We start from the raw sequence: 25273 nt of genomic DNA on the forward strand, positions 1-25273 counted from the left end.
TTGGTTACAGTAGCAGGGTTCTGATGAGGACCCCTGCAGCCAAGAATTTACTGATTCCCAGCCCCCCCAGGGCAGCCAAGAACTCTTCAGCTCCCAGGAGGAAAGCAACTCGCACCAGCCAAGCCTGGACCTGCATGAAGAAAGCCCATCAGAGACTACACAGGAGGGACACACCTCAGGTGTTTTTTTTCAAGTGTTGCTGTAGGAGAGGGTCTCAGAACCGGGGGAAGGGGACAGCTTGCTAAGGGAGAGTGCAAGGGTCCATTTCGGCTCCCAGAAATGCATTAATGCTTTGACATACTTCCCTCTGATCACGCTCTGAGACATTTCCAAAGGCTCTTCCGAGGTACCTGTGAATCTTCTCCCTAAGATTCCAGGGAAGTGCAAGGGTCTCCCCATTTTTGGTGTCAGCTCAGCACACAGCCCAAGGAAGGTGGCTTTATGCATCCTGGAATTCTGTAGCCACTGGTCATTATACCATGCCTGCAGGACAATGCAATCCCACCACTCCATATTAGTCTCCCTGGCCCAGAAGTGGCAGGCCACACTGTGAAGGCTGTGTGATAGAGGTGGAAGAATCTTCACCATTCTGAGAATGTGGGCTGTGAGGAGGCTGAGGCTCTGATCTGCCTCATCTTCATCCTCCTCTGACCATTGGGAAAGTAATTTTGGAAAAACCACGATGTTTAGACAAGGCCTCGGTGAGTTCAGCTCTTGGACAAAAACACAGTTCAGCTACCAGAAACTTCAGAACACACTGGAGTAAATTTAAAATAACAAAAGAGACCTATAGTAGCTCTATCAATGAAACAGTCAGGAGAAATACATTGAACCAGTCTTTCAAGGCATGCCTGGAGAGCACACACCCGGCAAACTCAGAGATCTGCATCCCCCTCCCCACATTTCATTTTATGAAGATCTGACAGGAGGGCGCTTGCCTCTCCAAGATTCTTTGAGTGACAGCGTCTCTCTCCTTTTGAACTGGTTTAAAGCAACCAAATTAATTTCAATGGGCAAAGTGCCATTGTAACTGTTGAATAGCTAGCTCAACTAACATACAGGAGTGAACTATATTTATACAGTGTCAGAGAGGTAGCCGAGTTAGTCTGTAGCTTCAAAAACAACAAGCAGTCCTGTGGCAGACTAACAACAGAGAGGAAGCCGTGCTAGTCTATATACTATCAAAACAAAAAAGCAGTAAAGTAGCACTTGAAAGACTAACAAAATAATTTATTAGGTGATGAGCTTTCGTGGGACAGACCCACTTCTTCAGACCATAGCCAGACCAGAACAGACTCAATATTTAAGGCACAGAGAACCAAAAATAGTAATCAAGGTTGACAAATCAGAAAAAAAAATTAAGGTGAGCAAATCAGAGTGTAGAGGGGTGGGGTGGGGGTCAAGAATTAGATTAAGCCAAGTATGCAAACAAGCCCCTATAATGACCCAGAAAAATTCATATCCCAGTTCAAACCATGTGTTAATGTGTTGAATTTGAATATAAAAGAGAGTTCAGCAGCCTCTCTTTCCAAAGTAGTGTGAAAATTCCTCTTCAGTAAGGTGCAAACTCTTGTCATTAACAGAATGACTGACTCCAATGTTGGCTGACTGGTTTGTGGCTCAGGACTGTGTTTATCTCTGGTTTGTGCCCATTAACGCTCTGTCTAAGAGAGTTTGAAGTCTGTCCAATACACAAAGCATCTGGGCATTGTTGGCACATGATGGCATATATGATATTAGTTGAGGAACATGAGAATGTGCCTGTGGTTCTGTGACTAACCTGGTAGTATCTGCAGTGCCTTTTGTGGGAAGACACAGGCTGAAACCAGAGCAGAAGTCGTACCTTGTTCAGTTTTCTAAGTGCTCTGGTGTGCAGCCAGTTTCTTACTACAGTGTACAGATCAGTAGAATGTGTTGGGTTTGCTCATGTCCACAAATACATTAGAAAAAAAATGAAATGATTTATACAACTCTTCAAAGGACTCAATCGCATTGGCTCAGCTTTTTTTTTCATATTTAATTCCTTTAATAGAACTGGAGAAAGTGTTGGCATCTCCTGTAATTGCCCTTGTGGAGAAAGTGTCTGAGACTGTTGTTCCCCTGGGAAATCCCAATTTGGAAAGGTTTTCCCCTAATGTTTTGTCATGTTATTTTAAATGACTAAGCCAAATGTTTCTGAGCATCTTCTGTTCTCTTTGGTATGTTGTATGTGGGTTTTTTCACCATTAAAACTCACAGCTGAAGAAAATTTAAAAGTCAATATATAGAAAGGAGCTGCTACAATTCAGTAACAGCAAGTCAAAAACCAGAAGTTTTTGGAGGGAAAAATGCTCCAAATTTTGAAAATGGTTCTGTTTTGCAGGGATAAAAATGAACTAATTTTTCATCCTTTGTGACATTTGCCATGCTATTTTTGATTGAAGTCATCACTGAAGCTGTTAAAAAAGCTGTTTTATTTATTCAAAACCACCAGGTTTTTTGCTGGATCTTCAGTAAATTAACTTCTTAAAACAACAAATAGTGTAATACTGTCCATTTTAGTGAAAAAAAATGGGAAGAAAGGATTAAATCAATTTTTCAGATGCTTAAATTCTTAAATTTAGTGAGGTCCTCGGATCAGCCCTGCCAGGGTCGGTCATGGCTCGGGTGGAGCGCCGTGAAGACGGTCGAACTTGACTATCTAGAGGAAGTAAAAGTCGTGACAAGGTTTCTGTAGGTGAACCTGTGGAAGGATCATTAACAGGGTTGCACTCAGCTGGCTCGGGTCCCCGACAGTGGTGCAGCCACCCCAAGCTCTTGTCAACTGACGAAGGAGGCCTTGGAAGCCTCCCTGCGTGCAGGATGGGACCCCGACTGCGGGGCCCGGATGTGGGGAGGGCCAGATGCCCCCTTCCTCCGCCTGCCTCAGCCTTCATTTCATTTCACCCTTTCTCTGTTATCATCATGCAAGACAGGGATCAGCAACCCCAGGCACAGGGCCAATAGTAGTAGCACACAAACCAATGTTCATTGGCATGCAAGGTGGAAGCCTGGTCCTGATCCATGCAGCAAGGAGCTTGCTGAAAACTGTGCCACCTTTGGATTAGCAAAAGATGAGCTAATTCTACCAGTCACCATTTTAACAGTAAAGCTCTGCATCTTTATGTATTAATGAAGCTGTTGTAAGTAGGACTATTAGTGACTTTAAGAAGTATCACTAGCACTCACACTATGCATAGAGGTCAAAAAGTCAAATTTTGGCACTCTGATGTAATAGATTCCCCTGACTCTGTGTGCGGAAAATGAAGCATACCAGGTGAATCGTTTCGCTTAATCTGTTATACTATAAAAGGGTTCATGCTGAGCATTTAAGACTTCAGGTGAAAGTCCAAACTGGCCATCAAACCAGGGACAGGTGAGTTGTTTAACTCCTAGGGGTCAGGAAGAAGTAAAAGATTACTGGAAATAACTGGGGACAATCCAAAACCATGTGAGGTCAACAAGAAGTTCCCTCCCTCCCCACTGACTTCAGTGGGCCTTGAATGATCCCTGGTATGCACATCATGGGATATACAGATCCACAGCAAACTCATCCATAGATGTGCATCTCCAGTATGAATGGTATTTACAATGATCCTTTTTCTTTTAACACCTTGTGCTGTTTTGTAGGTTGGAAAGAGACCATTAAGACCAGCCTTTTGGTGGGTGAATGGAAGAGGAAAGGAAGTGAGATGGAGCTTTGAGGAGCTGGGATTCCACTCCAAAAAAGTGGCCAATGTCCTCGCTGAAATATGTGGTCTGCAGAAGGGAGACAGAGTTATGCTGATTCTGCTCCAAATGCCAGAATGGTGGCTTGTGAACGTGGCTTGTATGAGAACAGGTCAGTTCCAGGTTGCTGAACTTGTTAGCTGAAATATGTTAAGAACAGAATTTTATTATGCTCTATTGCTTAAAAAAGAAAATGGTATAAATTAATGAACTACTATATGGTTTGGCCTTCAAATGTTAGTCAAAATTAATTCTTAATATAAGTTGAGGAATAACTTTTCGTGTGTGTTCCCATAAGAAAAGTATATAATTAAAAATGTCCTCTTAAAAATAACTTTCGTTTTCTTCCAGGAATTGTCGTTATTCTGGGGACAGCTCAATTAACAGCTAAAGATATTTTGTATAGACTCCAGGCTTCTAAGGCCAAGTGCATTACTACCAGTGATACCTCGGCATCCGCAGTGGACTCAGTTGCTTCTCATTGCCAGTTTCTGAAAACTAAGTTAATTGTAATCCGAAAGCAGAAGAGATGGGTGGTTGAACCTTAATGACCTATACAAGTAAGTATGTATTAACAGTGCTACAATAATGGAATAGCAAAGGAGGTTTTTCTCAAAAATACTGTGTGTCTGTTAGACGCACAGGTAGGCATTAATGGAGTTTTTCCCCAACTTCCTTGCTGATGTTTCCAAAACAGAGCTGGTTTTCTACCATCAGTTTCTTTTTAGGTCAGTCCCATCCTAGCCTTACTTAATGGATGTTCTGCACATGAAATAAGGGCAGGAATTAGACTTAAGTTGCATTTGTCTAATTTGCTCAAATGCATTTATTGAATAATTGGTCCTTGGGACTCATATAGACATTGCCAAATCTCTTCTTTTTACAAACTAAACTGAAAGTCTCACCACAGAATTTCTTGCTGTATTTCTGTGCTTCCATAATATAGCCTGATGTACTAGGTTACAACAGTAACATTTCTAATAATATGCTTGAAATTTCTGCTTCTATGGCTACATTTATGCGATAGAAACATTTCAAAAGATGTCCTTCCAGAAGATCTCTTCCAAAAGAACTTCTTTCGAAAGAATGTGTCCACACACAACAAAGTGGATCAAAAGAGTGATCTGTTCTTTTCAAAGAGCGCATCCACGCAACTCCCGCTATTTCTAAAGAGCAGGGCACGGATTGAAAAATCAGGCCCCATGAGGACTGTTCTTTTGAAAAAGAGGGCCTGTGGAGCTTCTACACACATTTTCTTTCAAAATGGAGTGCTCTTCCTGAAATGGGAAAGGAAGAGCAATTTCGAAAGGAGTGCCACATTCTTTCGCTTTAGTTTTGAAAGAATGTTTTTTGCTTGTAGATGCTCCATGGAATCTTTTGAAAGAGCTCCCTGCTTTTGAAAAAATTTTTGAAAGAACTTGCTAGTGTAGATGCAGCCTATGTAGACCCAGGGAAAACATATAAACATGACATTTTCTTTAAAGTTAATTCATTATTTAAAATCATCACAAGTTTGGATTTAGTGTAGGTCACATTTTGAACTATATATTCCCATGGGTAACTACCAGATTTATACCACGTTTCCTCACATCTTTCTTAGCTTTCTGAGAGCCAAAGAAGTACAAGTGATGATGTGTTACCTACATCTCACTTCTTGATTTTCCCCAGTAATATATTTTCCATTAAGCTTCCCTGGTGTTTCCTTCTCTTTCTCCTAAGAAGAATCCACCATGCTGATATGTTGTTAACTTTTCTATTGCTTAATTATATTAGCTGGAAAAGACTTAATTCTGGATGAGAAAGGAGACTAAATTAAGGCAAGCTGTAAGCAAGAAAGTCAGTGCTTTCATCCAAGAAGAAGTAATAGCTAAAGGACATGGGAGGAGCTTTATCTGGGATGGGAAAGAGCACAGTTGCAAATGTCTATTGACAGTTGCATGTCAAAGCTTCAGTGGATTGCACCTGTATCTAATTTAGCCACCATTATATTCTGTATTTTAAAGATTGCAACCTGCAGATCATATCTGCATTAAAACAAAGATTCAAGACCCAATGGTTATCTTCTTTACCATGGAACCACAGGTTCTTCAAAGATGGCTGAACACACCCAGGGCAGTCTTGGTCTCAGACCTGTCATAAGTGAAAGGTAAGGACTGTAACTCTGGTAATTTCATAGCATGGGGCCAAACAGAGTGTGAAGGTGAAAGCTCAAATCTGGTTGACCAAGATAACTGAGATACACCAAAAATCTGACTACAAAGCACTGGGTAAAAAATATGCAATTGGGGCTTCAATCCTGCTCCCTTTTAATATCACTGTCTGTAGACCCACTGTCTATAAGGGAAGTAGGCTCAGACCTCTTCCTTCCATTTTGAATTAAAGAGAGGCCCAGAATTTCTCAAGAGGGATTTAAATGACAACTTACAAAAGGACATGCCTCTAGACACATAGCTCCGATAGATACCATGTGCTTGGGGCGGCAGTGCATCTGTTCAAAGGCAAGAGAACACCATGACATAGATCACCTTTGCCGCCAGCACAACCACTGAGATCCATGAAGTGAAAGAGTGGAATCCCCAGACTCCTCCATGGAATCACCTGGTTCTTCCTCTCACTCCCCACTTCTCTGACAAGCAACAATGAAAGAACACAAAGGAAATTCATCCTGATTAAATTCAGAGTCTCCACCTCCCTTGCTCTCTGACATGGGTTATTCTGGCAAAAGAGAATGGGACCTAAAAGTTCATCATGAGGCAATACCCTTGTTAATGCTCACTGTGTACACAACTAATTAAAGTTCTTGACTTCTAGCTCCATTGTCCTTGAAAAAAACTTTTCCATAACCACTGTTTTCTCTGTTGTATCAGATACTGGCTGGATCTGACTCCTGAAGACACCATATGTGCACAGCAGATACAGTCTGGATAATGAGTTCACTAGGGTCTATTTTTGATCCATGGGCTTTTGGATCATGTGTCTTTGTACATGCCTTTCCACATTCTGAATTAACAACTATCCTAAATGTAAGAAAAAAAGTCAGCCTGTAGATTTGTTGATGTTTCCCCCAGGTCAAAGGAAACCTCAAAATAGACCTTTAATTAACTGAGCAACTGCTATGACATTATGCAATTTGTTGCATTTGTTGAACAATTTTTTCACTTCAGGTCAATCAAAAAGTTTTGTTTAAATTTTGACCTTTACTCAACTTCTTTGTATAGTCTGGAAATTCATCAAACATGACCCTGTTTCTTAATCAGGTTCAGTTCAGACAAATCAGTCTTTTTTGATAAAATAATCATTAGTTGAAAGATTCCTGGCTAACTCTAATCCTCTTACTCTTTTTTCATAATATTCCAGAACATGAATATAAAATAATACTCAAAGGCTACGTCTACACGAGCCCAAAACTTCGAAATGGCCATTTCAAAGTTTACTAATGAAGTGCTGAAATAGATATTCAGCGCATCATTAGAATGCCAGCAGACGCGGCACTTCGAAATTGACGCAGCTTGCCGCCGTGCGGCTCGTCCAGACGGAGCCCCTTTTTGGAAGGACCCTGGGATTTCAAAGTTGCTGGGGTCCTTTTGAAAAGGGGCCCTGTCTGGATGAGCTGCACGGTGGCCAGCTGCGTCAATTTCAAAGTGCCACAGCTGCTGGCATTCTTATGAGGCACTGAATATGTATTTCAGCGCTTCATTAGTAAACTTTGAAATGGCCATTTGCATGGCCATTTCGAAGTTTTGGTCTAGTGTAGATGTAGCCAAACAGTATAACAGGAAAACCCAAAGAAAGCTAGAATATTAATACAGTTGATGCAAGGATAGTATTTGATAAGCTCAGTGATTAAAGTAGATTAAAACAGAAAAAAGGGCTCTCTCAACACTGGCTAAGGAGGGTGAGATTAGGGAGTGGACAGCCTCTCTGTTTCTCTACCCTACAATGTCCCATACTCCCCTAAGCTATCTCTACACTACAGCCTGGATTGACACTTCGAGTTCAATCTACTGACAATCGATTTAGCAGGTCTAGCGAAGACCTGCCAAGTTGACTGCATATCGCTTTCCTGTCAACCCTGTTATTCTATCCTAGCCGAGAAGAGCAAGGGAAATGTACAGCAGAGCTTCTCCCATTGACCCTGCCTCTCCCACCCCACCACATCCCCCATGGTGTAGGCCCCACTGTAATTTGACTACCTTAAGTTGACTTTCTGCTGTAGTGTAAATGTAGCCCTAGATAATGTAATCTTTTCTGCAGTTTACATATAAATGTTGTTAATCTTGTTCTAATTTATTAGACACTCTCCAGATTTCCCATCACCACTGTCCTGGCCGCTCCAACTTTGTTCCGTGTGCTGGTGCAGATGTCTTACAAGGATTTTACCGGGTATCTCAGGAGATGACTTACTAGCAATACTTATCTGACTAGATTTTAATTGAATTGCAGCACTAGGTGCTTGGCACAATGTACTGAGGTTCATCAGTACAAACAGCATCTTCTGAAAACGTGGCTATGAGGAGTTCCAGGGCGTTGCATGCTTTCTTTATGGAATAGGGAGGAAACAGCTTTTTCAGCTGTTTCCCTCCAGAATTTAGGGGCCACTCAAAGCTGACTTTCTTAACAAAGCTCAAAGGGGGTGAAGCCAAATGGATCAAACCCAACAATATAGTCTCATGATCCCATTTAGAAGTGCTCAGGGTTCCATGGTGATGGGTGTCCTTCTGAAAATTTGACGAGATTGAGCTAGTGTGTCAAGTTTTACACAGTAGCCAGAAACACTAATTAGTGCCAGGATCTCAAAGCTGGGAATACAACCCTCCACAGATGGTCCTTCTGCACATTATGTTGTTTAATCATAAGTTGGCATCACTCATGAGTATTCTTTTGTGGTGAACTTCTGAGTACTAGCAAATTTCAGTTTCCAAAGATATTGTTCTTCATGCCTGAGTGTGAATGTGGCTGGTGTAACAGAAGCCATCTCTCTCACCTTCACCTGCACCAATTTTACCTTGCACTTTATTACACCCCACTGGTTTGCCTTTCCTGCTACAGGGCCAGATTTATAAAGGTATTTAGGCGCTATCACAACTGGGTTAGGTGCTTGTCTCCCTGTTCTCTGCATAGGGGCAATGTATGCACATATATATGGGATGTTTAGAAAGCCAGGATAACAGGATGGGTTCCTAGGCATTTCAGACATGTAAGTGACCTTGAAAGTTATGAGGGACTGGCCAGTCTCTGTGTCTGAAATAATTACTGTACAGTCAGCCACCACCTTTGACTGTCACAGCCGGAGGGGCATGTCTAGTGCAATGCTGGATATTAACAAAAAGTTGTACTCCTTGCCCTGTGGCCTCCCCACTCCACACTCACAATAAGCAGAGGAACTGAATGCTCTCTGCTCCGCTGATTCCAGAGCAGAGGACGAGGCAACCGATGGAGAAAATGGTGAGTCAAATCTCCTACCATACCATGATAAGTAGCACAGATACATTAATGTCGCCCATCTCCACAGCACCACCATGTCCTGGGCAGCAGCCAACCCTGGCCCACAAGCTCCTTTTCCAACATGTGAGAGGAAAGGGATGGGGAGGAGACTGAAAGAGCAGGGACCCCCCTCAGAAGGCAGCAACCCTGACCAGCCGCCATTACTAAAAGGCCATGGACAGCAAGGCCAGGTCTCTGGAAAGACCTTTCCAGGGGCACCCTGCTGAAAAAAGAGCACCACAGCACATGCCACCAGCACCATGTGACCTGGCATCACCAGCCCACCTGACCGTGGCACTAGTAGTATGAGCATAACTTGATCTGGTCAAAGCACCACTTCAACTGAGTGCAGGGCCAGGAGCAGAACCCCAGCTGCAGGGCTGGTGGCAGATGGGACCCTGAAGAGGTAACTGGGACCCCACTGCCCACACATGGGCCTGAGAGTAGAGTCTCAGCCACAGGTCCTGCAGCCAGGACTGCACGTATAGAGCCAGGAACAGAACCCCAGCTGCTGGGAAGAGGGTGCCAGGGACCTGGGTGTGGGGTGGCACGTGGGACCTGCACAGAACACACCTTAGCTCTTATGCCTATGAGCAAGAGCAAAAGAATTCATGGCAGTCTTGGTTAATCAAAATTATGCAGTGTTTTGGGAAACTTTAGAGTGAGGATTGGAGAATGCAAAAGGACTCAAGGACATGCTGGGACGTCACCTCTGTCACCGAAATTATTCATACAACTCAAGCCAAAAAGTTGCACCACCAGCTACAACCAACCACTCAACCTCCTCCTTTTCCATGTGACTTCTCAGGTGATTTTCCTAATCTCCCAGGTACCTCTGTGTGCCAGGCCTTTCTCCAGTAAGCACTCCTCTCCATCCTCTGGCCTTTCACCTTGTATTGCCAGCTGTGTAAATCCATTCTCTTCTGTACATACTCTTGTCTGTCTGCTCCAGCCCTCCTTCTCTACCTCTCAGATGTGGTCAGCAGCAGGGGCCATGTTAATTTTGAGCCAAGTATGTCTAGAGGTTGGCTGGTTCTTTCCCACACTACCCAATACACAGGGTTCCACAAAAGTCTCTCCAGCTGGAGAAGTATGTTGTTTATTTTCTGCTTTGATGAGTGCTCAGTCTGCCAAAACAGGGCAGAGCATAAGGTTAAATGTGAGAGCACACTCTCTCTCTCAACTGCACACTTAAATACTTTGTTACAAAGTTATCATTATACATTGTGTAATCCCTTTTTCTGCCTAGCACTCAGATTAGTTTGCTGACGCAGTTGTTTAACCTGATCAGATTGTTGGATCAACTTCTTTCTCTGACTTTTCTCTTTCCTTTCTAGACAGTCAGGAATCTTTCCACATGTTCCAGCACCTAAATATATTCTCTATATGTTGCATTCTGTGCTAAGTGACTGGACCCAGCAGCCCTATGGGTGCGTCCCTAGTCCTTGCCTAGTTTATAAATGCCACAAAGGCACTCTGGGAACTCCTGGTCGGCAGAGGGACTGGGAAGTGGTGGATGCAGCTGTGCAGATATACTTCTAGGTGAAACGGACTGTTCCTAGCAAAAGTCCTGGTTCTCCAGGCTATGGCTATTTCCCATGGAGTAGCAGCAGTGCTTAGGATGCTGACTCATCAGTGCTCATGAGCAGGAAAGCGGGTGCTTAACAGGCAGCCTAGGGCAGAGGTTTTCAACTACTGTGCTGTGACGCACTGGTGTGCTGTGCGAACTGTCCAAGTGCCATGACATTTCTTCAATTCCCCCTCCCCATGGCTCTTTGCAGAGCCACCACAAAGGGACATTGATGACCCTCTGCCAGCTGGAGCTGAAGCAGCAAGGCTGCCTGAGTCCCAGCAGGCAGGGAGTTCGCCAATTTCCCACAAAGAGCCACTGCAAGTGAAACCTGATGATCCCATGCCAGCTGGGGCTCAGGCAGCAAGGTTCTTTGCAGAGCTGCCGCGAAGGGAAATGTGAACCCTGTAGGGGCCTGTTCATGCCAGGAGACAGCTGAAATGCTGCTTCTCAGCTGGCGGGGAAGGGAGCCTCCTCTCTGGAGCTGCCTCTTCCCACCCCCTGGCAAGTAATCGAGTAACCGCTGAAATTTTCAGCGGTTACTTCATAACTCAACATCCCTAGTATGGTGCACGTTCATTCACCCACCTTTTTTTGGCTTGCGGAAGATGGTGTTTTCGGTGGTGGATTTGAAACATGAGTGCATGTGATTGTTGTTGAGCTTGTTGTGTGCATTGCTTGTGTTGCAGACCTCTTTAGTGAGACTACAACCATAGTAAATGTGATGCTTATGAGCAATTGATTCAGCTGAAAGAAGTGGGCGTGCCAGGAAATTGCACGTCTCAGTGACGTGTGCCATGCTACTGAAAAGGTTGGGAACCACTGGCCTTGAGGTACATGAAGCTTTTGCTCAATGAAATGAGGCTCCTTCTCAGGCCCACATACCCAGACTGTTTAACACCTCCATGCACGTGTGCCACGGTGCCTGGACGGTGAAGCGTGTGGCAGTGGCTCTGGTGAGTCCCAAGCATTGGGTTAGAGCAGGGGAGGAGGGCTGGGGGTGCCTGGCTCTGGGAGAGAAACAGTGGTTGGGGTAGACCAGGGGGCTGGGGTGCCTGGCTCTTGGGAGGGGCAGGGCATTGGGTTAGAGCAGGAGAGTTGGAGGTGCCTGGCTCTGAGGGAGGGGTGGAGAGGGGGATTAGGTTACAGCTGGGTGCTGGGGGTGCCTGGCGCTGGGAGAGGAGTGGGAGATTGGGCTAGAGCAGGAGGGCTAGGAGTGCCTGGCTCAGGCACAGTGGGAGGGCACTGAGCCCTATGTATATGTATTCAGAATATACATCCTATATATTACAAATATACAATACATGGCTCTATACACACGATCCACAACTATTTTGGCTCTTAGTCTCTAACTGGCTGGCCACCCCTGGCTTGGGGAAAGGTAGAAGCAGCTGAGCAGTGGTCTTAAAACTACAGTGGCTCCTAAGTAAGGTGGACTTGAGCACCTATCATCCCCTTTAATTGCAGAAGTACCTTTAAAAATCTGGCCCATATCCCATTCTTTCCACTCCCTTGCCTGCAAATTATACCAGCTGACACTCGCATTGACTGAACCGAGTCTAGTTTACATCTCTTCTAAATATGGCTGTTGCTGAGGCTCAGCAGGCTGTAATTCCAGGCTCCAGTTTGCAAAGCACTGTGGTCTAGATCCTCCAAGGCATTTACGTGCATGCTTCAACAGCTGTATTAGTGCTTGCTATGCCACTGTAGTGCTTTAATGAAGATACTGCTAGGCCAATGGGGAAAGTGTATACTTGTATAGGTCTGGGGTGTAGGGTTCTGGTCTAAGTCCCATTGATTTCAGTGAGATTTAGCCACTTAATACCTTTGAGGATTTGGGCCTGCATGGCTAATTCTAAGCATGTAAATAATCCCATCTTCAGTCCCCAAATCCCTTACTTCACTTTACCCTTGTACTTAAATCCTGTCCAACATTTATCACAGTCATCTGTCTTTTCAGGATCGGGAGCTAAAGAACTAAAATCTCTTCTCAGTGTTCTATGCTCAAGTGAAGATAACCCAACCAAGGGCTGTGCATTCCTGTTTGTTGACATTTGCAAGCCTTCAGCTGCTTTGCCTATTACCAGTGACCACTAATATCTACCCACAGGCCCCTTTTCCCTCAATGGCTTTCCATGACACTCATGGTTGTTTTTTTTTAATCCTTATTAAGTTACAAATTCATGAGTCTGCAGCAGTGTTTGAGTGGCAGGGAGCCACTCAACCCAGACGTGATGGAGCAGTGGCAAAAGAAGACTGGCCTGATTATCCGTGAAGTATATGCACAGACAGAAACCATACGTTCAAATGGGTTCATAATTCGTTCATTAGTTTTATTTCTTTTGCCTTTTTGCGTGTGCACGTTTCTGGTTCCAAAAGCCAAACGGGAGCAATATTTTACTTACATGAAATGTCAGGAAGAGTCCATTAAAATGCAGTAATTCATAAACTGATGGTGATTTGAAAACATGGTTATCATAGAGTTTAGGAAAGAGGTAGAGAGTCTTTGTGCCTTCATTTTTCCATAAAGTCCTAAATGAAGTGAAAGGAAAGAAGCAGGATGTTGTTGCTAAGATACAGCACAGGGGAAGAGAGTGTCAAGATATCTGGACTCTTTTACAGGTTGTTTCACAGGCTTGCGGGCGAGCTCATAAAAGTTACTACACCACCCCAATCTACAAAATATTTCCTTAGGACAGGGGGGTTTTGTAACTCTTAAGTCATAGCTATTTGCAATTGAATTGGAAAATTAATAAATGTAGAACCTGGTTGAATATATATATAATATTTTTACAGAAATAAAACTCTCTTTTTACAGTGAGTAATTTGTTCGGTTTTCAAAGGGATAAAGATTAAACCAAAATCAATGGGGAAGCCAGCTCCCTTATATGATGTTCAGGTTTGTTAATGCAACTTCCTGTCTTATATCAGTGTAAGTGATTTGTTTTATTGAAGTATGGGTCTTTTTCTTCTAGATCATAGATGAGAACGCTAATGTTCTGCCTCCTGGACAAGATGGAGAAACTGCCATCAGAATCAAACCTAAAAAGCCACTTGGTCTTTTCTCTTAATACATAGTAAAAGAGTCTGTTTTACCCCCCAGAGGAAATCCCTATAATTCCACACTAGATAAAAAGACCCATATTTTTACCAGCTTTTATGCCTACTGACCAACCTCTATACTACTAGTCCTCTCAACTATGGAGAATCTGAAGAAATGCTCTTCAAAGTGTATGCAGAATGAGGGCATGAGTAGCAAAGACTGAGAAAATAAATGCTACTTGTCTCAGTTTATTGATATAGAACTAAGGCATAGGGACAGTAAATGATTTGCCCAATGTATGCAAGGTTGGTTCAATGGGTCTTTGCATGCCCACTACACAAATTGTTCCAACACCCACACTTCAGCGTAGAGATGGGGCCAGGTTAAAACAGTCTAGAGATAGATGTCAGTCATCCTGTCACTGGAAGGTTTTTGAATCCAGGGTTTTGGTTCACCACCTTTTAAACATATGCTGTGAAAGCTAAATGGTGCGTCTACACTGGGAACTAATTTCTAAGTTAACTTAGAAGTTAGGCGCTACGTTGAAGTAGCCCACAGAGAATCTATACATGTTTTCCCACTTCAAAGTTAACTTTGAAGTAAGGGAGCCCAACTTTGAATTTGTGACTTCATTCTTTGGAATGGAGTAGTGCCGTACTTTGAAGTTTAACTTGGAAGTAGGATGTGTGTAGACACGCAACTTCGAAGTCTGTTACTTTGACATTGTACTTTGAAATAAGCAACTTTGAAGTTATTTTAGTAGTGTAGACACAGCCAAGCTGAAATTTCCTCCAACACATCCTCACCAATGACCCTGATCCCTGAGAATTATATGTGTAATGTGCATTATTAGTCCAGGTACAATGTACCTCAAAGTGGATAGGATATAAATGTAAAGGTTTGAGCAGGTTGGGAAGAAGTCTACTAACCTAGGCTTCCTTTCCTTGCTGTGCCACCATCTTGCTGTGTGGTCTAGATAACCAAAAATATGTAAATAAAGAGTGTGGCAGAGCATTTTTCCAAATGCGCCCTGGAGAATTCTAGGATTCTTTGAGATTCTGGTACCAATGGCCCTCTTTAAAGACATGGCATATTAATTATTTGTCTTTAATTATTATACATTAATATGCTCTATAATTCTGATCCCTTTACCATTGTGTGTAAATCAGCAGAAAAGATTTTAATTGTAATTTGTGAAACGTTATCAGGATAACCCTGAGAAAACCGCCGCACCAGAACGTGGGGATTTTTTTGTCACTGGGGACAGAGGGACTATGGATGAAGATGGATATGTCATGTTTCTTGGAAGAGCTGATGATCTCATCAACTCTTCAGGATTCGTTTGTTTTTACTGGTTTTGCAATCTTTCTGTAGAGTTCTGTCACATCCTAACACAGCATTATAATAGCTGGACTGGTGAGGCATGTCCTGGCAAGAAGGAAAAGGAATTTATAAAAATTCAAACGAATGAGGTGTTGTTTCATTCTGACAGTGCGGTTCAGTGGCTAGGGCTTTATGCTAGCACTCAGGGGACCTGCGTTCTCGTACTGGCTCTGCTGTGTGATTTTGGCAAGGTCATCTCTGCCTCTGTTTTTCCTGGAATGCTTTGTCGATGTAGATTGTAAACTCATGGACACAGGCAGTTTTTGACTAGCACAAAGTGGATCTGATTTTGGATGGGTCCTTAGACAATAATCGGTTATTTTTTAACCGTGGACTGGTTAAAAGTCATATCACACTGGGTTGGTATAACTAAATACCTCATGTTCCTCCCCTAGGTATTGTATTGGACCATTTGAAGTAGAAAGTGCCTTGATAGAACACCCAGCTGTTGCAGAATCTGCTGCTGTAAGCAGCCCTGACCCCCGCTCTGAGGAGAGGTAATGAGATTGCCCACGAGGAAGAAATTAACGTACAAAGTGAGGCTGCTGCTCAGCATCATAACAGTGTGAATAATCCTTTACCAGGGTGATAAACAGAAACCTATGTACACCTCTTTGCTTAACTTACTCCTTTCCATCTTCCATCCTCAGGAGATAATTATGGTAGCAGACACTTTTTTTATCAATAGACCTCCCTGCTGTTAAAGGCTTGTCTATACTCATAAATTGTGCTACTTTTACAACACCAGTATAGTTAGAGCAGTACAGCACCGTCTGCATGGCTACAGGTACTAGCACAAATGTGCTTATCTTGCCACAGCTATTCCCATCCTGGAAGGAGAATAAGCTATACCAGTACAGGAAAACTTTATACAAATAGAACTGTACCTATGTTAGTGGGTATATTGAAAAGAGATCACACCCCCAATCAGAAGAGCTACACGAGGACAAAAATGATTCAGATCACCTTGAAAGCACACTCCTGCCATAGTGGAGTGAAGCTGTACTGGCTCAGTGTGAGGTCTGGGAGTGGCGTGTGAACAGTGCACACTCAGGGCTTGAGAGAGATCAACGCAGCTGGAAGGTCCTACAGAGCAATCACTGCAATCCACCCTCCATGGGGGACACCATGTGCTTCTTTCTAGGTCCAATGTACTTGGCAGAGCTGTCTTGGAAGAGGGTGGAAACACCACTGTGAAAGTGCGGGTTTCAATTGTGCCTGAGCCCTACACTGCTTTGAAAGGTAGAGGGGATGATCCTTGCACCCCTCCCACCATTTACTTCCCCATACACTGGCTGGTCACAATTCGGCATTCAGTTTTAGAGACAGACTGGCTTCTTCCTGCATCTCTTAACTATCTTCTGGTCTGGGAATCATACCACCAACTAAGAACCAAATCTAACACGTTTTATAAAGTGCTGGTGTCAGTTTGGCCCTATTGATTTTACCCGGTAGGTGGTGAAAGCTTTTGTGGTCTTGTCATCTGCCTTTGCCTCATGTGACTTGGAAAAATTAATGCTTGAGTTGCAGGAGCATGTCAAGAAAGTTACCGCGCCCTACAAATATCCCACAAAGGCAAGTACTTCCAAGGGGTGATATTTAACATGGGACATGTCTCCTTAACTCTCTCCTGAATTAATCATTCTGTTTTTTCTTGGAACTACAGAGAATTCTTCAATCATCTACAGGAGAGAGAACAAGATTTAGGGAGCCTATTTGCTTCAGAGAAACATCCCTAAATCTTTTTTTTTATTATTATTTTTCTCTTTCATAAACTTCTAGTAAAATTATTTGTTACTAAATGTATCTTTGTGCCTTTAAAAATATTCCTGGACCAGGTATAATGTCCTAGTAAGATGCTTTCCATGGGCCAAGCCAGGAGTAAAATCATCAGCTTCTGAGTGTTGTCAATGGAAAGTCATCTGGTTGAAAACAGATGATTTGTCCCTTTGGCTTTTCAGTAAGCATGTTTAGCGACAGCACCAGAAGTATCCATCGTAGGCTTATAACGAAATCCAGTGCACCTGGGGAAACAATATGTGCCATCAGTTTGGGTATGTTTACACATACAGCTCTTCCTCAAACACGCTGCTCTGCACACCCCTGGGCAGCACTATTCACACCCCCGAAGGGCCGAAGTTACACCAACAAGCTGTAGAGTAGACATAGCCTTAATTAGCCTTAGTTAGTGCCTGAATCTGGACTCTGTCAGGTAGGTTACTCGTATGAGCCCTTCCATTCCTCCACAGGGGGCTAGAGTCACCATGGCAAAAAAATCCCAAAACATCACTGAAAATCATACTAAGTTGGTTTGTGGTTTGTTTTTTTTTCTAGGTGGAATTTGTCCAACAGCTACCAAAGACAATCACCAGGAAAATCAAGCGGAATGAGTTACGGAACAAAGAATGGGGACGAATATAACATTGTGGGGGAATTTAGCATAGCTTCTTTCACTCTGCTGACACTGTGCAAGCTGTAATAGTTCTCTGGGCGCCCCTGACTGTTTCCCCCATCTCCCTGCCAGCGAGAAAGGGACTTGCTGGCTCTTAACCAGTCTGTTAGTCACCCAAACAATTATCTCAGGACAATGCAAGCCCTCATTTTGGTTTGCATTGATTCACCACAGTCCTCAAACCCCCTTTGAAGAGTTCCCATGTGATAGGCAGCCTTACCAGGGATGGGCTATAGTATTTAGTCCTACCATGAGTTCAGGGGACTCAACTAGATGACCTCTCGAAGTTCCTTTCCTTTCAAGTCCTGTGATTCTATGAGCTGCAGTTACAGAAATAGTGAACCATTTGCGAGTTGGCATTGAGGATGTCTGTGCTAAAATTGCCTTTTTCCTGGTGGACTTTTCCAATATCATGAGCACCAAGACTACGTGGAAATTGAACAAAAGAGCCCAGTGTGCATCCAATTCCATGATGAACTCAAGCTGCAAAGTTTAGATCTGGGCAGCAAAACCAAACTTTCCCAAATGTGAAATCAGTTTCAAGCATTTTATTGATAGCAGAGTTCTGATCTAAACCTGAACTTTCCCCAAATCCATTGTGTTCAGATCCAAGATTTGGCTATGTCACTGCTCTGTTCCGGAAGATATTTGAGATCAGTGAGACAATGTTGTTAGAATTTGTTGCCCAGTTGCGAGCTGCAGAAAACATGAAACAGTCTGTGTCTGCAGTACGGTGATCTTTTGAAAGAGTGTGTCCACATATAAAAAAGTAGATTGAAAGATCAATTCACTCTTTCGATAGCGAGCCGCCACACAGCCCCCGCTCTTTCAAAAGAACAGGCCAGGGATCCAAAAATCCGGTGCCACAAGGACTGCTTTTCTGAAAAAAAGGGTCTGCACAGCATCTATGCATGCCTTTTTTTTTTTTTTGAAAGAGGTTTTTGAAAGGAGGGGCTTTTCCTGAGCCAGGAGCAGCCGAGGGCTTCTGGAAGCAGAGCTGCAATCTTTCGATTTCGTATCTACACCAGCCCCAAGTGTTCCTGGCTCCCCATGCCTCAGTGGAGTCACCTCTCCCCTCACGTCTCCCTGTCCCATAATTGGGGTAGGGAGATATGGTCACCCTACCTAATCTTGGCCAGGCGTAGGAATAATACTTGTCTCACCTCTGCAAGTCCCTGAGAAAGACGTCTGAACTGATTCCTGTTGGGTGGATGAAAGTCAGTCAGGTAGTAGCAAACATGGTTGTCTGCCATTTTACCCACAGGTGGCAGGACAAGCCCACTAGTGGGCTCCTTTAATGTGACAGTCATTTAGATCATATCGAAGGCCAGTGAACAGATGGTGAATGTCACACGTGGCTTACTGGGTGTGAGCTTAGCTCCCTTTAGCAGCTGGCCCCATTCTCCTATAATGTTGTGAGGGGAGGTCACATGGCCACAGTTTCTTACTGTAGCCCCCCAGAGGGATGGGATCTTGGGCAGAGAGGAAGGGGCTGTGGCTAGCCTCCCCCAGGGAGCCCTCAATGCCTTCTGGAGCATGCTGCACTGACCCCTGACAGCCCTTAAGATTGCCCAGAGAAAGTCACATGGGGCTCTGGCGGCAATTTAAAAGCCTCAGGGCCACTGACAGAATTGCAGCAGTGGCTGCCAGGAACCCCAGGCCCTTTTGAATTGCTGGGCCTGGGCAATTGCCCCCCCTTGCCCTCCCCGCTGGTGGGCCTGGCTGTTGTGTGCTGAGAGCGAAGGCTACATCAAAGCTTAATTCTTCACCACCACTTTGCCCACTCAAGAAAGCTTAATTTCTAGCATGCGATCTTTGACGAGTTCAGAGGGTCTTTGACAATCAGCCGTCCTTATCCATTCACTAAACAGCAAGCCATGTTAAAGAACAGCCTCTCTAGAAGTATGTATCACACATCCGGCAGTTGGGTTTTTATTGTGATTATAAAACAAGCTATAGAATATGAATAATTTGAGCAATTAAGGACAACATTTCTTTGCTAGGAATACACGTCTATTGCAATAAGATGATTTCTGTGTTAAAGACTGCTGCAGTGAATAAGAAAGAAGTTCAATAAACACAAGGTTTACTTTGCACTACTTTTTGGTGTTGGTTAATTTTTTTAAAGGTACATCAGTGTCTCACAAAGATTTTAAAATACTATTCAGTTGTCTTGCTCCGCTAACAGTTCAGCACTGGCCTCCTTGTGCGCAATTCTGCATTTCTTGGCATACAGTTCTGTTCTCAAAGTGATAAAAAAAGTCCATAATCCATCAGGAGACAGGCTATGGTAGTGCGGCTTGTGCTAGCCCTCTCAGGGCTGTGTCTCTCTCGCAGTTGCCAAGTGCTCCCACCCCTCGTCGGCTGGGACAGTGAAAGTTTCCCTTCCCCCAGGAGCCCGGGGAAATGGGGAGGGCAAGGCATGGTAGTGCAGCTTGTGCTACCATGGCTTAATGCCCGTCAGTTACATAGACCTGCCCCTGCTGCCTCTGGGTTGCAATATGAGCTATTAGCCTCGTTCGAATAACACACATTGGCTGTGTCTACACTAGCGCCCAACTTCGAAGGGGGGATGGCAAGTAAGGTGTCAGGAAATTACTAATGAAGTGCTGTGGTGCATATGCAGCACTTCATGAGGCTAATTCTCCCCCACGGCAACGTCGCAACGGCAAACTTCAAAGTGCTGGCTTGTGCGTAGCTGCAGCTCACCCGCCGGTACTTCGACGTGCCAGGGCAACTTCGAAGTCCCTTTACTCCTAAAAATGTTGAGGTCCCAGCAGGTGAGCGGCAGCTACATGCAAGCCAGCATTCTTATTCTCATGCCGTTTGTCTGGTTTACATCTATGCCTTGTCGTGCCATACTGAATGTTACACTGCTGGCAAATGTGTCCAATGTTGATTTGTGAAAATACAGTGTAGTAGCTTTAACGGTCAGGGTTAGCTGTAATTTTTTGAGGTAGGTCGTAATTATTAAATGCTCTGTTAGCAACTGCCACCTTTTGTGCATGTAAGTTTAAAAAAAAAAAAGATTTGCTGAGGTGTAAGAGTGTGTTGGCTCACAAAATGGTTCTGTAAGAACCGTATTCTCCTCTCCAGTATTCAAACAAAGATCTACAGCAGTGTCTTCATTGGCCATTATTAGGAATCTGGGCCGATTGTTTGCAGCCATTAATACTATTTTACTCATATCCACATTTCGCAACTCCAGGTCTGCCTGCTATCCTGACATGGTACAAATAATTCCCTTTGAGGTCAGTTATTGTTGTTTGCGCGCTTGGGGGGTGGTATTCTTATCCCAGGGTTTCATAGTATTCTGTGTCAGGACTGAAAGACAACTGAGTTTTGTAGCTAAAGCAAGTAACCTTTGAAGGTAACAGAGAGGGAGTCGTGCTAGTCTATATACTATCAAAACAAAAAAGCAGTCCAGTAGCACTTTCAAGACTAACAAAGTAATTTATTAGGTGAACTTTTGTGGGACAGACCCACTTCTTCAGACCATAGCCAGACCAGAACAGACTCAGTATTTAAGTCACAGAGAACCAAAAACAGTAATCAAGGTTGACAAATCCAAAAAAATTATCAAGCTGAGCAATTCAGAGAGCAGAGGGGTGGAGGGGTGGGGCGGAGTCAAGAATTAGATTAAGCCAAGTATGCAAAAGAGCCTCTGTAGTGTCCCAGGAAAATTTGCAACCCGGTTCAAACAATGTGTTGAATTTGAATATGAAAGAGAGTTCAGCAGCCTCTCTTTCCAAAGCAGTGTGAAAATTCTTCTTCAATTCAATTTTATTGAAGAAGAATTTTCACTCTGCTTTGAAAAGAGGGACTGCTGAACTCATATTGAAATTCGACACATTAACATATGGTCTGAACTGGGATGTGAATTTTCTGGGACACTGTAGGGGCTCTTTTGCATACTTGGCTTAATCTAATTCTTGACTCTCCCTCTCCCCTCCCACCCCGCCCCTCTGCTCTCTGATTTGCTCACCTTGATAATTTTTCTCAACCTTGATTACTGTCTTTGGTTCCCTGTGCCTTAAATATTGCATCTGTTCTGGTCTGGCTATGGTTTGAAGAAGTGAGTCTGTCCCACGAAAGCTCACCTAATAAATTATTTTGTAAGTCTTTGAAGTGCTACTTGACTGCTTTTTTGCTTTGAAGGTAATGTTGATAAACCAGCATGTAGGAAAACAGTATAATCTTACCGCAGGATCTCTGGTGCTGCCGAGAATTCAGTAGGAAGTTGCACTTATGAGCATATCAGTTGCAGTGCAAAAAGACCTGGGAAAATAGCTTACGTTTTATGTAAAGCTGTTGATTATCATTTAGTACAATTACTCCAGTTACTAGCTGGCAAACAAACTCAGGTCCCAGTGGGAACCGCACTAAGAGGTTTTCTGTGGGTGGATCTAACCACTTACGTGCCCTCAAGCACTCAAGTGTGTACTGCTTTGCTTTACAACTACTACATACTTAATTATCACTAGTGGAATATAAAGGCCTGTTCTTGCCTCACGATAGCAGTATACGTACGTATACTGCTGAAGGGGCTGACGAGGCATGATTGAAGCCAATGGGAGTTTAAACATTGACTTCAATGGGAGCAAAATCAAACAGTAAATAAAGACAAGCCCTGTAAATTTTTTCCATGCTGCGATCATCACATTTGTTACAAGAATGAGGGTGAAACATTTCTGGCAATGACTAATTAAAAAAGGAAGGAGGCGCTCTTTTTAGTGGGTTCCTTGGGCTGGTCACAAACTCCCCAGATAAAGTATGTGCTGCCTAGCCTGCCACTTATACAAAGACCCTGTATGTTAAATAAGCAACACAAATGACAGATTTAGAAGCTTTCAGGGCACGGGGCTATAACATGCGCTCAGTAGCAGTCTTGCAAAATCCTGCTTACCAAGGTCAATAACTAGGTTTCAATGAGCAAACTTGTCACAATCATGTCTCTAGGGTTTGTACATGTGCCAGCATATACTGATGGCAGTTTTACAAAGCTGGTATAGAACACCGAGTCCAACATGAGGAGTTTGGTTTTAATTATATGCTGTTTGACACAGTGACTGACTCTTTCAGGACATTTTTGTAACATGTAATAAGTTTTGCATCTCTGGACTGTACTAGTCTGTGAATAAGCTTTCAGGCCTGTACATGGGAAGGGTGAGGGGGCAAATGTACGTCCTGCATGGGCTGCCCTGCCCCATTCCTCCCCCACCCCCCCAGCCTGATTCCTGTCCCCCTCACAGACCTGGCCAGGAGATCGTCTCCCATCTGTTTCCTCCCTCCCACACCCGCTTTGAACTGTGCTGCTTCCTCCCAGCCTATTGAGCCCTACTGGGTGTCTGGAAGCCTTCCAGCAGCCTGCAGAGAAGGCAGCTCGGCAGGCCAGGAGAGCAAGGTGGCGTACCATGTAGTGAGTATGAGGGAGGGGAGGCAATCCCCTATGGTGGCAGCTGCCATCCGCCACCCAGCCCCTGCCCCAGGTAATCCCCCTCCTGGCCAAGTGGCAGGGGGAATCTTCACAACACCCTGGGGTGGGACTGGAATCCTTGGGCCAAGAGCAGGGTGAGGGAGTGTTTGGCCCAAGCAGGGATGGTATGTTCAGGTGGCGGGATGTTGGGATTTTGTGGGGGCGGGGGCGGGGTTCAGTCTGTGCAGGGATGGGGGTGGGGTTGTCCTTGGGCAGAGGGGAGGGTGAAGTGTTTGGGCTGAGCTGGGGGGGGGTGGGGTGGGGGTGGCTTTTTGGGTCTAGCAGGGATGGGGGGAGCTGTTCAAGGGATGAGGCCAACTGGGAGTGACTTTCATGGGCCAGGTGAGGGGATGGGGCGAGGCCTTCTGGAGCGCCGAGGTGTGGGTGGGGGGGGGGGGTCCAGATTTAAAAAAAAAAAAAGAGCACACAAGCCAGAAAGCCCTGCAAATGGGTCTGGCTTTAGTAGTAGTTCCAAAACGTAACAGCTTGTGATGTGCACATCTCAAAAGTCTCCTGCCCAATGTAGGATTACCATAGCTGAGCTTTCCAGAAATTGGACACCCTGAGAGAGAGAGAGCGAGAGCGAGAGCGAGCGAGTGCATCTGTACTCACGTTGTATTAATGTGTTATAGACATTAATTACTATCTACATTAATTGGCACATTAACACAACATGAGTTGGTAGCTACTGAGACAGCCACTCTCCCTCTTGGGGGGCGGGGGTCTTCTCTATTTTGAAAGTTCAGCTATGGTAACTCTACAAGGATGTGAGCGTTACACAGGGGATAGTCAGTGGGCCTATCTGTAACGCCCTGAAAATCATTAACATATGCCACTCTGGGGAGATGGAGGCAGAGTAAAGACATGGCTGTCTAAATCTATACTCAAGATGTTCAGGCGCACTAAGCTGATTTTGATTCCTGATTTCCACGCTGTCAGATTTTTTTTTTTATATGCTAGGAATTTCAAGTGGCAGGTGAGTATTGGTGTTACCCAGATCAGAAGCCACTTAAAGCAAGCACTGGGGAAACCAGCTGCAACCCAGCAAATGTGTTCTGAAGCAAGTAAGAAATTGAAGGGCAAGAAGATGCTTTTATGAAGAATTGCAATAGAAGGGTAAGTTTCTCTGCCACAAATCCCTACTTTTGTGTATTGAACTTTCCCCGTGAGATCAGCTCCGTCTAGATCTCAGAGTACCCGCCCCCATCCAGACAGAGTCTTTGTTTAAAAAGATGATGATCATACAGTATGTTCTGCCAGGCTTTAACTGAGTAGCAAGATCATCACATATTTTAAGTTCTTTGATTAGTCACCAAAATGCTTCTAATATCTCAAAAAACAAACAAAAAAAACCACCTTCCTTAATGTCTTGATAAGGGGCATATTATCAAAGTGTTTTTCTATTGTAAAGTAAAATGTCCTGACCAAAAGCAACCTACAATACACTGGCAGCCATCATGGTATAGACTGTAGAAAAGACAGACATCGGTGTGGCAAGCCATTTTCATACTCCTCAGAATGTGAATGCAGTCTCCAGCAAAAGATTTAAGCACAAGCTTGAATTAAACATCTACATACATGTTGGCCGCGTCTACACGTGCACACTACTTCGAAGTAGCGGCGCCAACTTCGAAATAGCGCCCGTCACGGCTATATGTGTTGGGCGCTATTTCGAAGTTGAAATCGACGTTAGGCGGTGAGACGTTGAAGTCGCTAACCCCATGAGGGGATGGGAATAGCGCCCTACTTCGAAGTTGAACGTCGAAGTAGGGCACATGTAGATGATCCGCATCCCGCAACATCGAAATAGTGGGGTCCGCCATGGTGGCCATCAGCTGAGGGGTTGAGAGACGCTCTCTCTCTCCAGCCCCTGTGGGGCTCTGTGGTCACCGTGTGAAGTAGCCCTTAGCCCAGGGCTTCTGGCTGCTGCTGCAGCAGCTGGGGATCCATGCTGCATGCACAGGGTCTGCAACCAGTTGTAGGCTCTGTGGATCTTGTGTTGTTTAGTGCAACTGTGTCTGGGAGGGGCCCTTTAAGGGAGCGGCTTGCTGTTGAGTCCGCCCTGTGACCCTGTCTGCAGCTGTTCCTGGCACCCTAATTTCGATGTGTGCTACTTTG

At 44.3% G+C, this 25273-nt stretch overlaps 1 pseudogene; it reads left to right on the plus strand.

Moving 5' to 3' along the window:
• The first annotated feature begins 682 nt into the window (after window positions 1–682).
• LOC142021856 (acyl-coenzyme A synthetase ACSM3, mitochondrial-like) lies at window positions 683–19763 on the plus strand (annotated as a pseudogene).
• Window positions 19764–25273: the final 5510 nt, after the last annotated feature.

This window comes from Carettochelys insculpta, chromosome 16 (genome assembly GCF_033958435.1).
Source record: "Carettochelys insculpta isolate YL-2023 chromosome 16, ASM3395843v1, whole genome shotgun sequence".
NCBI lineage: Eukaryota > Metazoa > Chordata > Testudines > Carettochelyidae > Carettochelys > Carettochelys insculpta.